The following is a 9,703-nucleotide window of genomic DNA, read 5'->3' as shown; positions in this document are numbered from 1 at the left end:
CGCTCGCAATACGTTGCCACTACGCAGCGAATATTCACCGACATTTAAAGCACTCGTTCACACTCTTTTTCGCATAGATTTCCCAATTATGCCTGTGACAATCATAGCTTCAGAATTACTGAGCGATTCATTCATCCCAACAACCAACGTTAACCCGTGCCCACAAATATAAATTCATTGTCCAACTTCAACTCCTTTCACAACATCCCCGCCTACACAAGTCACTCACTATAGGAATAATATTAGGCTTCTCTATTCATTGTGCAAATTGTTATAAACTACAATATAATATTACTTCGCATCTCTTTTTATCGTCTCACATAAACCGTTTCAGCTTGCAAAGTTTCTTTAGATTCTTGATTTAACTAATTAATTTTCAATTGTCTGGAACGGCTGTTAACTTCGTCTGCAGCTTTCCCCACAGCGGAGACGTGACGCTTCATTCCGAAAAAAACTACTATATTACCTACAATAATTGAAATTATGTTGAATATGACCCGCTCTGCTCCAGTCGAACACAATATCACTACATCACAAATCCAAACGGTGGCGAGGTAAGGTACAACGTTTTTAGAATAATGGAATTATTCGTTACTAGATGTTCATTTTAACGAGTCTGTATGGCAATGTGATGTATCTCCGTAGGGAAAAGGCTGCGGATATGAGCACATGTAATCAAATTGTTCTTTCCGCTGTAGTGAATGAGAATATTTGAGATTTATTTGTGACGAGGTGTAGAAGATTATGTTACAGTGTCTATAATATTAAAATACTTTTCTCTTGAGCCTACCTGTTCAGAGGATCGGTCATTGCTGCTGTACTTCGAATTTTGTACGGTTCATTTAATCTCCTTAATGCTGCTTCATAATCCTTCGCACAAACACACTTTCAATACTTGTATCGTGCAATAAATACATCTGATATCGCAGAGAATTAATAGGAAACATGAAGTTCTGCCAAGCATCCGCAGACATCTTACATAATTTTATTGCGGTACATATATACATACACAAATACAATCAACCACACACTACATCACAGCGATTAAATGGGCCGATCCCGGAAGCACTGCAATACCGGGCCAAGCCGTGACAGAGGTGGAGCAAGCTCCTAGCACTCCGTCATCTTCCAAAAATCAGTTTAATATTCTGGTCCTGCAATGCAGGACGTACCAGATATTAAGCTGATAAGAACAGATTAAATATATTTAGATAAAACTTGTAAATACAAGAATATGCACAATAATAATAATATAATGTGCAGCAGGACAATAATTAATTTGTTCTTTGTCTTTTTTTACGTTTTCAATGTTTTTAGAATAAAACATTATATATCAATAGAACAAATTTTATGCCCTTGACGCACTTCACGATCACTTCACTAACATAGCACATGTCACTTATACTGCCGGTGGCCTGTCACGTGTTCGACATATATGTCCCGACTCCATTGAATTGTGTCCGACACCATGAGCCTCTCCGTAAGTACGGCGTACGTATGAGAGATGCCCAGGTGATGGAGGACCTGACAGTAAGGCGATTTGCTGGCAGTGATCTCGCGGAATGCCCGTCCCCGGTTGCGTCGATACAACAGCTGGATCCTCGATGCCGATGCGGGGTCGTATGCGTCTCCTGATTGTCTCCGACGTCGTCGTCTCCTCGGGTCCGTGCGTTGGCGGTGTGGTGCCGGTTCCTCGGTGTCGCGGTGTTGCTGGGGTGCCACGTTCTGCTCCTGCACCTCGGCGATGAGAGCGGCTAGAAGAGTATCTAACGCCTCTGCCGCGTCCACAGAGTCGAGGCGCGAGACCCATTGCCAATTCGAGATATCCTCTTCCGCCCCCTTCTTGTGAAGTAGAATGGTGGTCGACACTTTGATCTTAGCCAAAAGGCCGAGAAGCGATGCCAAACGACGCCCAGCGCGACACAATTAATCTTACAACGACGCCTGTCACAGACGGGACGCGAACTTATCCCGCTGGCCTCAGAAATTAAATTCATTACAAAATATCATAGCAAGACTCTCTGCACAGAACTACTATCGTCTCATGCGCATTCAGAGTGCGCACTTCACCTGCATTCGGATATCAAGTAAAATTAATTACGAAATACAATGAATTATTATGCCACGCGTGCACATTACGTGTGTCTGCCATCTAGCGCCTGCTGTTGGCGTTACCCTCGCTCATAATACGCCAGCATCCCTATTAAACTAGGTCCCGCGCCGTGGTCTAAGACATGCTCCCTAGGATTCCCGTCATGGAATCCGGGCTATTCCGAGTACTCATGGCTTCGGCCAGTGTATGGGACCGGTGCCCACCCAGCATCGTGGTGCACTTGGGGAGCTACGATAGGTGGCGAAATAAAGCCAGCTCTATAACGGCTGGGGGATTCATCGTGCTAACCTCACGATACTTCCATTTTGGTTTCATGATCGTCCACCTCTGCTTCGGCATGTTGACGTGAGTTCAGCAGCCGGTTGCTCGGTCATGGTCCTTCATGGTCTGTCGTGCCACGGATTAGTATATAACGACTAGACTATGATCAACACGAACATTTATACCGCTATGATGCATGCTGTAGGCTACTAAATCAACAATAATATTTACAACGCATCCAAGTGCTGATGTAAGAGGCTAGGTCTCCTCGGCTCTTTCTTCCTCATTTCAAATGGGTAACATGACGTCCTCAAACATTCATTTCAAAATGATTCCCAATCTGAACAAAAGCATATTATTAAGTTTCTACCTAACGTTATTAGTACTCTAAACTCAGCGTGTCTGGAAAATACGTATGTACACGTGATCTCCCATGTTCCATATCAACTATTTCTTACATAACGGCAGTACAGGTTCAGATCGTTACCACCAAATTAACAAACGTTCCCACATTACAAGCACACACATTCATTCACTTCTTCTCAGACATCATATTCATTTCCTGTATAATTACGTACATTAAGTACATGTATACTAAGAATTCTGATTACAGTTACAAATTTTACGATTTAAATGCATTTATGTCATTTTTCTTTTCACAAATTCTCATCAAATTGCTCCTCACAACTGGTAACAAATATTAAATCATTTTTAGTATTTCCAATGACAGTCAATCTATCCTTCCCCATTTCCAGTTTAATACTGTGCACACCACTCTTCTTCTCCTCTTCGTCACCGTCTTCTTCTTCTATTTATCAATTCCGCTATAATGCCACAGTAACGAGCTTGGCGTACCCTGACCAACCACGGCACACCTGACATGATTCTTTCTTGTTCGCAGGGACGAGAAGTCTGTATTTTTTCTCAACGCAGCTATTCTGTTTTCAACAGGGATGTCTATGGTTTCCGAAACTGCATGTCATTAAAAATTCTCACATTAAGAAATTTGTAGCCGATCACTTGGAACGGCAGGGTAACCGAACTTCAGTCGATGCATTTATAATTATCGGCTATCCGGGAGAGTAAAATCACGCAGGCGATTATTATTGCTCTCAAAACTCACGCAATTTCGCCATCTTACGTACGTACGTACGTACGTACGTCGAACCCCTAACTGCCCACCGATACTAAATTCCAACACACGACTCGCATACGTTGTGTTATACTGTATTTCTAATTTTTAAGGCCAAATGCACGACATAATGTCAAGAATGAAAAAAAAAACAATAATAGAATTGCCCTGAAATTCCTTATATTGTTGCGAATTCGATCTCAACCTAATTCCAAGATGCTACCGCATATATGAGTCCTACATGTTCATCTCAGTCAAAGGGCCAGGCCAGGCCACTAAGTTAGATCGGATATGATGAACATTTTTTCTACCTCAGCTCAGGCAAAAACCCAAGAAAGTCGCAAATACGACATCACATTCGGATATAATCCGAAAACCCAACAACAAAGTTAAGACATATGATGAATACCTCCATCACACCATATCAGCTAAACGCCCATCAAGGAAATTCAGAGATCAACAGAATTTCATCTTGGACAATAGGCTGAGGAACAGTCCCATATACTACACTTCGATCTTAGCCAAAAGACCGAGAAGAAAAACCGATCACGTGCCGTCGGGATCTATTTAATTCTACAACAGCACCTGCCATATGCGGGTTATTAACAAACTCCGCTCCATTTAGATATACAGTTCGATACACCATCTTCTAAAGGGACTCTCGCTAAAGCTGTACTGCCATATCTTTCGAATAGAGTGCGCATACCATTTGTATTTCAATTAATCACAATACAGATTATAAATTGTAATGACGTGTGTCTAAATTACGTACACCTGCCCTCTAGCGAATGCTGTCGGAGTTATTCTCGCGCAAGTACACTGAACTTGCTACTGCTGCCTACGATAGGCCGATGTTACATTCCTCGCATTAATTCTTAATATAGCGATCGAAAACTATCTAACCGCGGTTGCCGCACCTATAGAAACGGCAATCATATCCTTAAATAATGAACTTTTTGTGATAAAGGAAAAAGAAAAGAAAGAGACAGAGATCAGCTTAATTTCATTCAAGCGGAGCGACAGCACGGAAACTAGCGTCCAGCTCTTGAGACAACTAGTCAAACAACAGATGGTAACTACACAGAATTTACTGCATTGCAACATTCATTGTGTTATTATAGCAGTAGTGTCAGATTTGTAAGCTCCAATACCGTTTGTGGAGCTAGATCGGAGCATGAACTTGCTTGTGTCTGTGGAAACACCGGAGCACGAAACCCGTCTAGTGGAGCGCTCAGCTCCGTTTAGTCCCTGTCTGACATCGCTGTATTATAGTTTCTATGAACCATATTTCCGAAGTGTTGAGCTATGAGCACTTAAGCGCTCGCAATACTTTGCCACTACGCAGCGAATATTCACCGACATTTAAAGCACTCGTTCACACTATTTTTCGCATAGATTTCCCAATTATGCCTGTGACAATCATAGCTTCAGAATTACTGAGCGATTCATTCATCCCAACAACCAACGTTAACCCGTGCCCACAAATATAAATTCATTGTCCAACTTCAACTCCTTTCACAACATCCCCGCCTACACAAGTCACTCACTAGAGGAATAATATTAGGCTTCTCTATTCATTTCGCAAATTGCCATAAACTACAATATAATATTACTTCGCATCTCTTTTTATCGTCTCACATAAACCGTTTCAGCTTGCAAAGTTTCTTCAGATTTTAGATTTAACTAATTTAATTTTCAATTGTCTGGAACGGCTGTTAACTTCGTCTGTAGCTTTCCCCACAGCGGAGACGTGACGCTTCATTCCGAGAAAAACTACTATATTACCTACAATAATTGAAATTATGTTGAATATGACCCGCTCTGCTCCAGTCGAACACAATATCACTACATCACAAATCCAAACGGTGGCGAGGTAAGGTACAACGTTTTTAGAATAATGGAATTATTCGTTACTAGATGTTCATTTTAATGAGTCTGTATGGCAATGTGATGTATCTCCGTAGGGAAAAGGCTGCGGATATGAGCACATGTAATCAAATTGTTCCTTCCACTGTAGTTAATGAGAATACTTGAGATTTATTTGTGGCGAGGTGTAGAAGATTATGTTACAGTGTCCATAATATTAAAATACTTTTCTCTTGAGCCTACCTATTCAGAGGATCGGTCATTGCTGCTGTACTTCGAATTTTGTACGGTTCATTTAATCTCCTTAATGCTGCTACATATTCCTTCGCACAAACACACTTTCAATACTTGTATCGTACAATAAATACATCTGATATCGCAGAGAATTAATACGAAACAAAGTTCCGCCAAACATCCGCAGCCATCTTACATAATTTTATTGCCGTACATATATTCATACACAAATACAACACTACATGATATCGATTAAATGGGCCGATCCCGGAAGCACTGCAATACCGGGCCAACCCGTGACAGAGGTGGAGCAAGCTCCTAGCACTCCGTCATTTTCCAAAAATCAGTTTAATATTCTGGTCCTGCAATGCAGGACGTATCAGATATTAAGCTGATAAGAACAGATTAAATTTATTTAGATAATACTTGTAAATACAAGTGTATGCACAATAATAATATAATATGTAACAGGACAATAATTAAATTGTTCTTTGTGTGTGTTTTTTTTTTTTTTATATGAGAAAAAAAAAAAGCATATAGTAATAGAACAATTATATGTCCTTCACGCACTTCACGATCACTTCACTATCCAGCACATATCATTCATACTGTCGGTGGCCTGTCACGTGTTCGACATATATGTCCCGACTCCATCGAATTGTGTCCGACACAATGAGCCTCTTCATAAGTACTGCGTACGCATGGGAGATGCCCAGGTGACGGAGAGCATTTTCGTTAGCCGGATCGTACCCGCCCAGGGAGCCGATTAAATATGCATCGACCGAAGTGCGGAAACCCTGCCGTTCGAAGTGGGCCGCCAAGTTCTGGTATTTTTGAATTTTAGTGTTTCTGGCAATTTCGAAAGCCGTATAACGGTTTTCGAAAGGAATGGTGACGTCTAGAATGAATACCGTCCTCTCGTCCCTGTCGACAACAACAAGATCCCGTCTCTCCGAACCCTCGTAGTTGGGCAGGGGCTGGTTGGAGTAAATCTCCTTCGAGCCTGACTTGTTCATGGCCCGGGTGAGGCGGTCTAGGACGGCGTTGTGCCTGCGGGTCATGGTGACAAGGTGAGGGGGACAGTGATTCAGGACGTGAGGAAGGGTTTCATTGGCGGCTCCACATCGACGACAGCGTTTGTCGCCACCACCAAATCTTCGGCAACCATTCAATGGAACCACACCCAGGCGAGCTCGATGGATGAATCTCCATTCCGCAAACCTGGTGTAGTTTCCACCCCTCATGAAGTGGTTGGATGCAGAGGCTAAGGTGGTGACGTCACTTACCTTTCCCTGGTCGGGTTTGGCTAGGAGTCGGGACAGATAGAAGTGTCGAACACCGTCCTTCAGAACGCCTTCTGCCTGCTGCCGATGGAGGTTGACGCCGTGGAGTTGGAGGACGAGGTCTTGGTCCTGCGACGTCCAGCACACGTCGAGTTTCCAGCGGAGGCGCCTCGTCGCTGAGCGAAGTCTCGTCCAGGCGGACGAGATGTCCCCGCTGTCTCGCTGGAAGTACCCCTCCGTGGCGCCCGTCAGGAATGCTGCTATCTCCTCTGTTGTTGGGTTGCGCAGCAGCTTCTTCCTGACGACCTCCTCCAGGGACGCCCTCGCCAGGCGCGCTGTGGTGACGTCGGGACTCGTCAGGAGACGCAGCCCGTGTACTGCCTGGGACACATCCGCTATGACGTTCGTGGGGAGCAGATTCATTCCTCCCCACTGATGACGGAGATACAGCACCTCGGCGCTGGCCCTCTGGGGCAGGTGCAGCCACTTCTTGCCAAGTTGTTTTAGCTTGTTGTCTAGCTGCGTAAGTGGCTTCTTCGGCACTGCCCCGGCTTTCAGGTGGAAGGCCAGCCTCGACAGCACGTAGGTGTTCACGGCGTCGAGTTTCTGCCAAGGTGCGAGCAGCGACTTGTCGATCTTGTCGAGGTCGCTGAGAAGTGAGCGGATGGTGTCCCCGGCAGATGGCTGCTTCTGGAATCCCGTTGGGACCCCCAGGTGTTCATAGACCCCGCTCTCGTCTAGGTCTTCCATTGGCTCTCCCCGAATTGTGAAGACAGTGCGTCGCGCAGCGTGCTTCTTACCGTCGACGTGGAGTGAAGAGCACTTCCGGACGTTGAAGTCCAAACCCGCCCACTGAGCCATCGTGGCGGTCACGTCCAGCATGTTCTGCAGTCCAGCTGCCGACGATGATAGGATGGCAATGTCGTCGGCGTAGGCGAGGACTGAGAGTTCCTCGCCGTGGAGAACGTAGCCCATGTTGAGCTGGGTGACCGCCCGGATGATCGACTCCATCACTATGTTGAATATTATTGAGCTCAGTGGGCAGCCCTGCTTCACTCCTGAAGCAACCTCCACGTCGTCGGTCAGGCCCTCGGAGCTTCTGATGTTGGTGGTGCTGCCGTCGTAAAGTTTCTGCACGACTCGGATCGAATCTTCCCCCAGGCCGATCCAGTGGAGGCAGTCCCAGATGGTGGAGTGTGGGACTGAGCAGAACGCGTTTTGCAGGTCGAGCCAGGCGACTGCAATTTCTGCTCGATTGCGCCTCGCGTTCTGGATGGCTGTTTGAAGCACAAAGTTGTGTTCAATACAGCCCTCGTAGGGCATAAAGCCCTTCTGCGCTGGGGAGATCCGGTCGTGCCGACGGCACCACTCCGTGAGCCTTGCTGCGATGCACGACGCATGGAGCTTGCCCACCGTGTTTGAGAGTGCGATGGGGCGCCAATTCGAGATATCCTCCTCCGCCCCCCTCTTGTGAAGTAGAATGGTGGTCGACCGCTTCCAGTCCGCCGGGATGTGGTCGAGGCGGCGGACTGCGTTGAATAGGGCGGAGATGATATGGCACCCGGGGTCGAATCGGCGCCAGGCTCCGTACCGCAGGTTGTCAGATCCGGGTGCGGTGTCTTGACATCTACGGAGCCGGTTCCAGGCTTCCTCCGGGGTGAACGGTGGGCTCAGCGGGTCCTTGTCTTCGGGGGAGTCGAGGATCGGCAGCTCTTCGGGGGCGGGCAGCTCCTCGCGATCACGACGCCTAAATACTGCCGTGAAATGTTCATGTAGCTCCGCTTTCTGGAGCTGACAGTAAGGCGATTTGCTGGCAGTGATCTCGCGGAATGCCCGTCCACGGTTGCGTCGATACAACCGCTGGATCCTCGATGCCGATGCGGGGTCGTATGCGTCTCCTGATTGTCTCCGACGTCGTCGTCTCCTCGGGTCCGTGCGTTGGCGGTGTGGTGCCGGTTCCTCGGTGTCGCGGTGTTGCTGGGGTCCCACGTTCTGCTCCTGTACCTCGGCGATGAGAGCGGCTAGAAGAGTTTCTAACCCCTCTGCCGCGTCCACAGAGTCGAGGCGCGTGACCCATTGCTGCTGCGCGGGTGTCATCTGTGCCCGAGCGGTGGACTCGGTAGACTCTCCGGTCTCGGGGGCTGCGGCGGTGGCTTCCGAGTCCTGGGCGCTGGGCTCGGCGGTAGTCGCAGAGGATTCCGATGCTTGCACTGGCTCATCACAGGGTTGTGCATCGGAACATGCGACACCGCCGAGCTGGTGACCGGAGGTGCTCGGGGCAGAGTCGCAGCAGTCGTTGGCAACATTCGCGGAATCACCGGCACCACCCCTGTTGGATTCCGCGGCCGCAGCATCGCTTCCCTCGGCGGGGCTTGCAGCAATGCTGTCCTCTTGGTTAGACGTCCTCGCTGGTGTTCTGCGGTGTCCAAGAGGTATCCGCCGGATGGGCAGCGATGCCACGTCAACAGGATCGGGCTGAGCAGCAGACGCCTCGGCGCAGGCAGGCGACTTGTTGATGTGCGCCTTGGCGCATTTCAGCTGCTCGAACTCCCTGTTGCATCCAACGCAGCGGAAGGAGAGGCGCATCTGGTGTTCCTTCTTCAAGTGCCTGGCGAGACCGTTGTGGTCCCTGTAGTTCCTCGGCACAGGCAGGCAGGCGGTGCAGGCAAAAGGTGGTCGCAGCGGCACATCCAACAGTACGTTTCTGTGATCCACTTCCCGGTCGGCCATGATGAGGTTGGTGGCGGTAGCAAAAATTAAGCTGATAAGAACAGATACTACACTTTGATCTTAGCCAAAAGGCCGAGAAGCGAT

General features: G+C 47.5%; 2 non-coding genes and 1 pseudogene across 2 annotated transcripts; all 3 read right to left on the bottom strand.

Moving 5' to 3' along the window:
* Positions 1-1,043: 1,043 nt before the first annotated feature.
* Positions 1,044-1,230, bottom strand: LOC138693531 (U2 spliceosomal RNA). The gene has a single exon (XR_011330368.1). It is a non-coding gene; the product is annotated as a U2 spliceosomal RNA (small nuclear RNA).
* A 4,627-nt stretch (positions 1,231-5,857) lies between these two features.
* LOC138693526 (U2 spliceosomal RNA) lies at positions 5,858-6,044 on the bottom strand. The gene has a single exon (XR_011330364.1). It is a non-coding gene; the product is annotated as a U2 spliceosomal RNA (small nuclear RNA).
* Positions 6,045-9,556: 3,512 nt separating this feature from the next.
* On the bottom strand, positions 9,557-9,703 carry LOC138693536 (U2 spliceosomal RNA; annotated as a pseudogene).

The sequence above is a fragment of the Periplaneta americana genome, chromosome 17 (assembly GCF_040183065.1).
Source record: "Periplaneta americana isolate PAMFEO1 chromosome 17, P.americana_PAMFEO1_priV1, whole genome shotgun sequence".
In the NCBI taxonomy this organism is placed as follows: domain Eukaryota; kingdom Metazoa; phylum Arthropoda; class Insecta; order Blattodea; family Blattidae; genus Periplaneta; species Periplaneta americana.
Note: the sequence above shows the minus strand (reverse complement) of the source record. Positions and strands in the feature narration are given on the sequence as shown.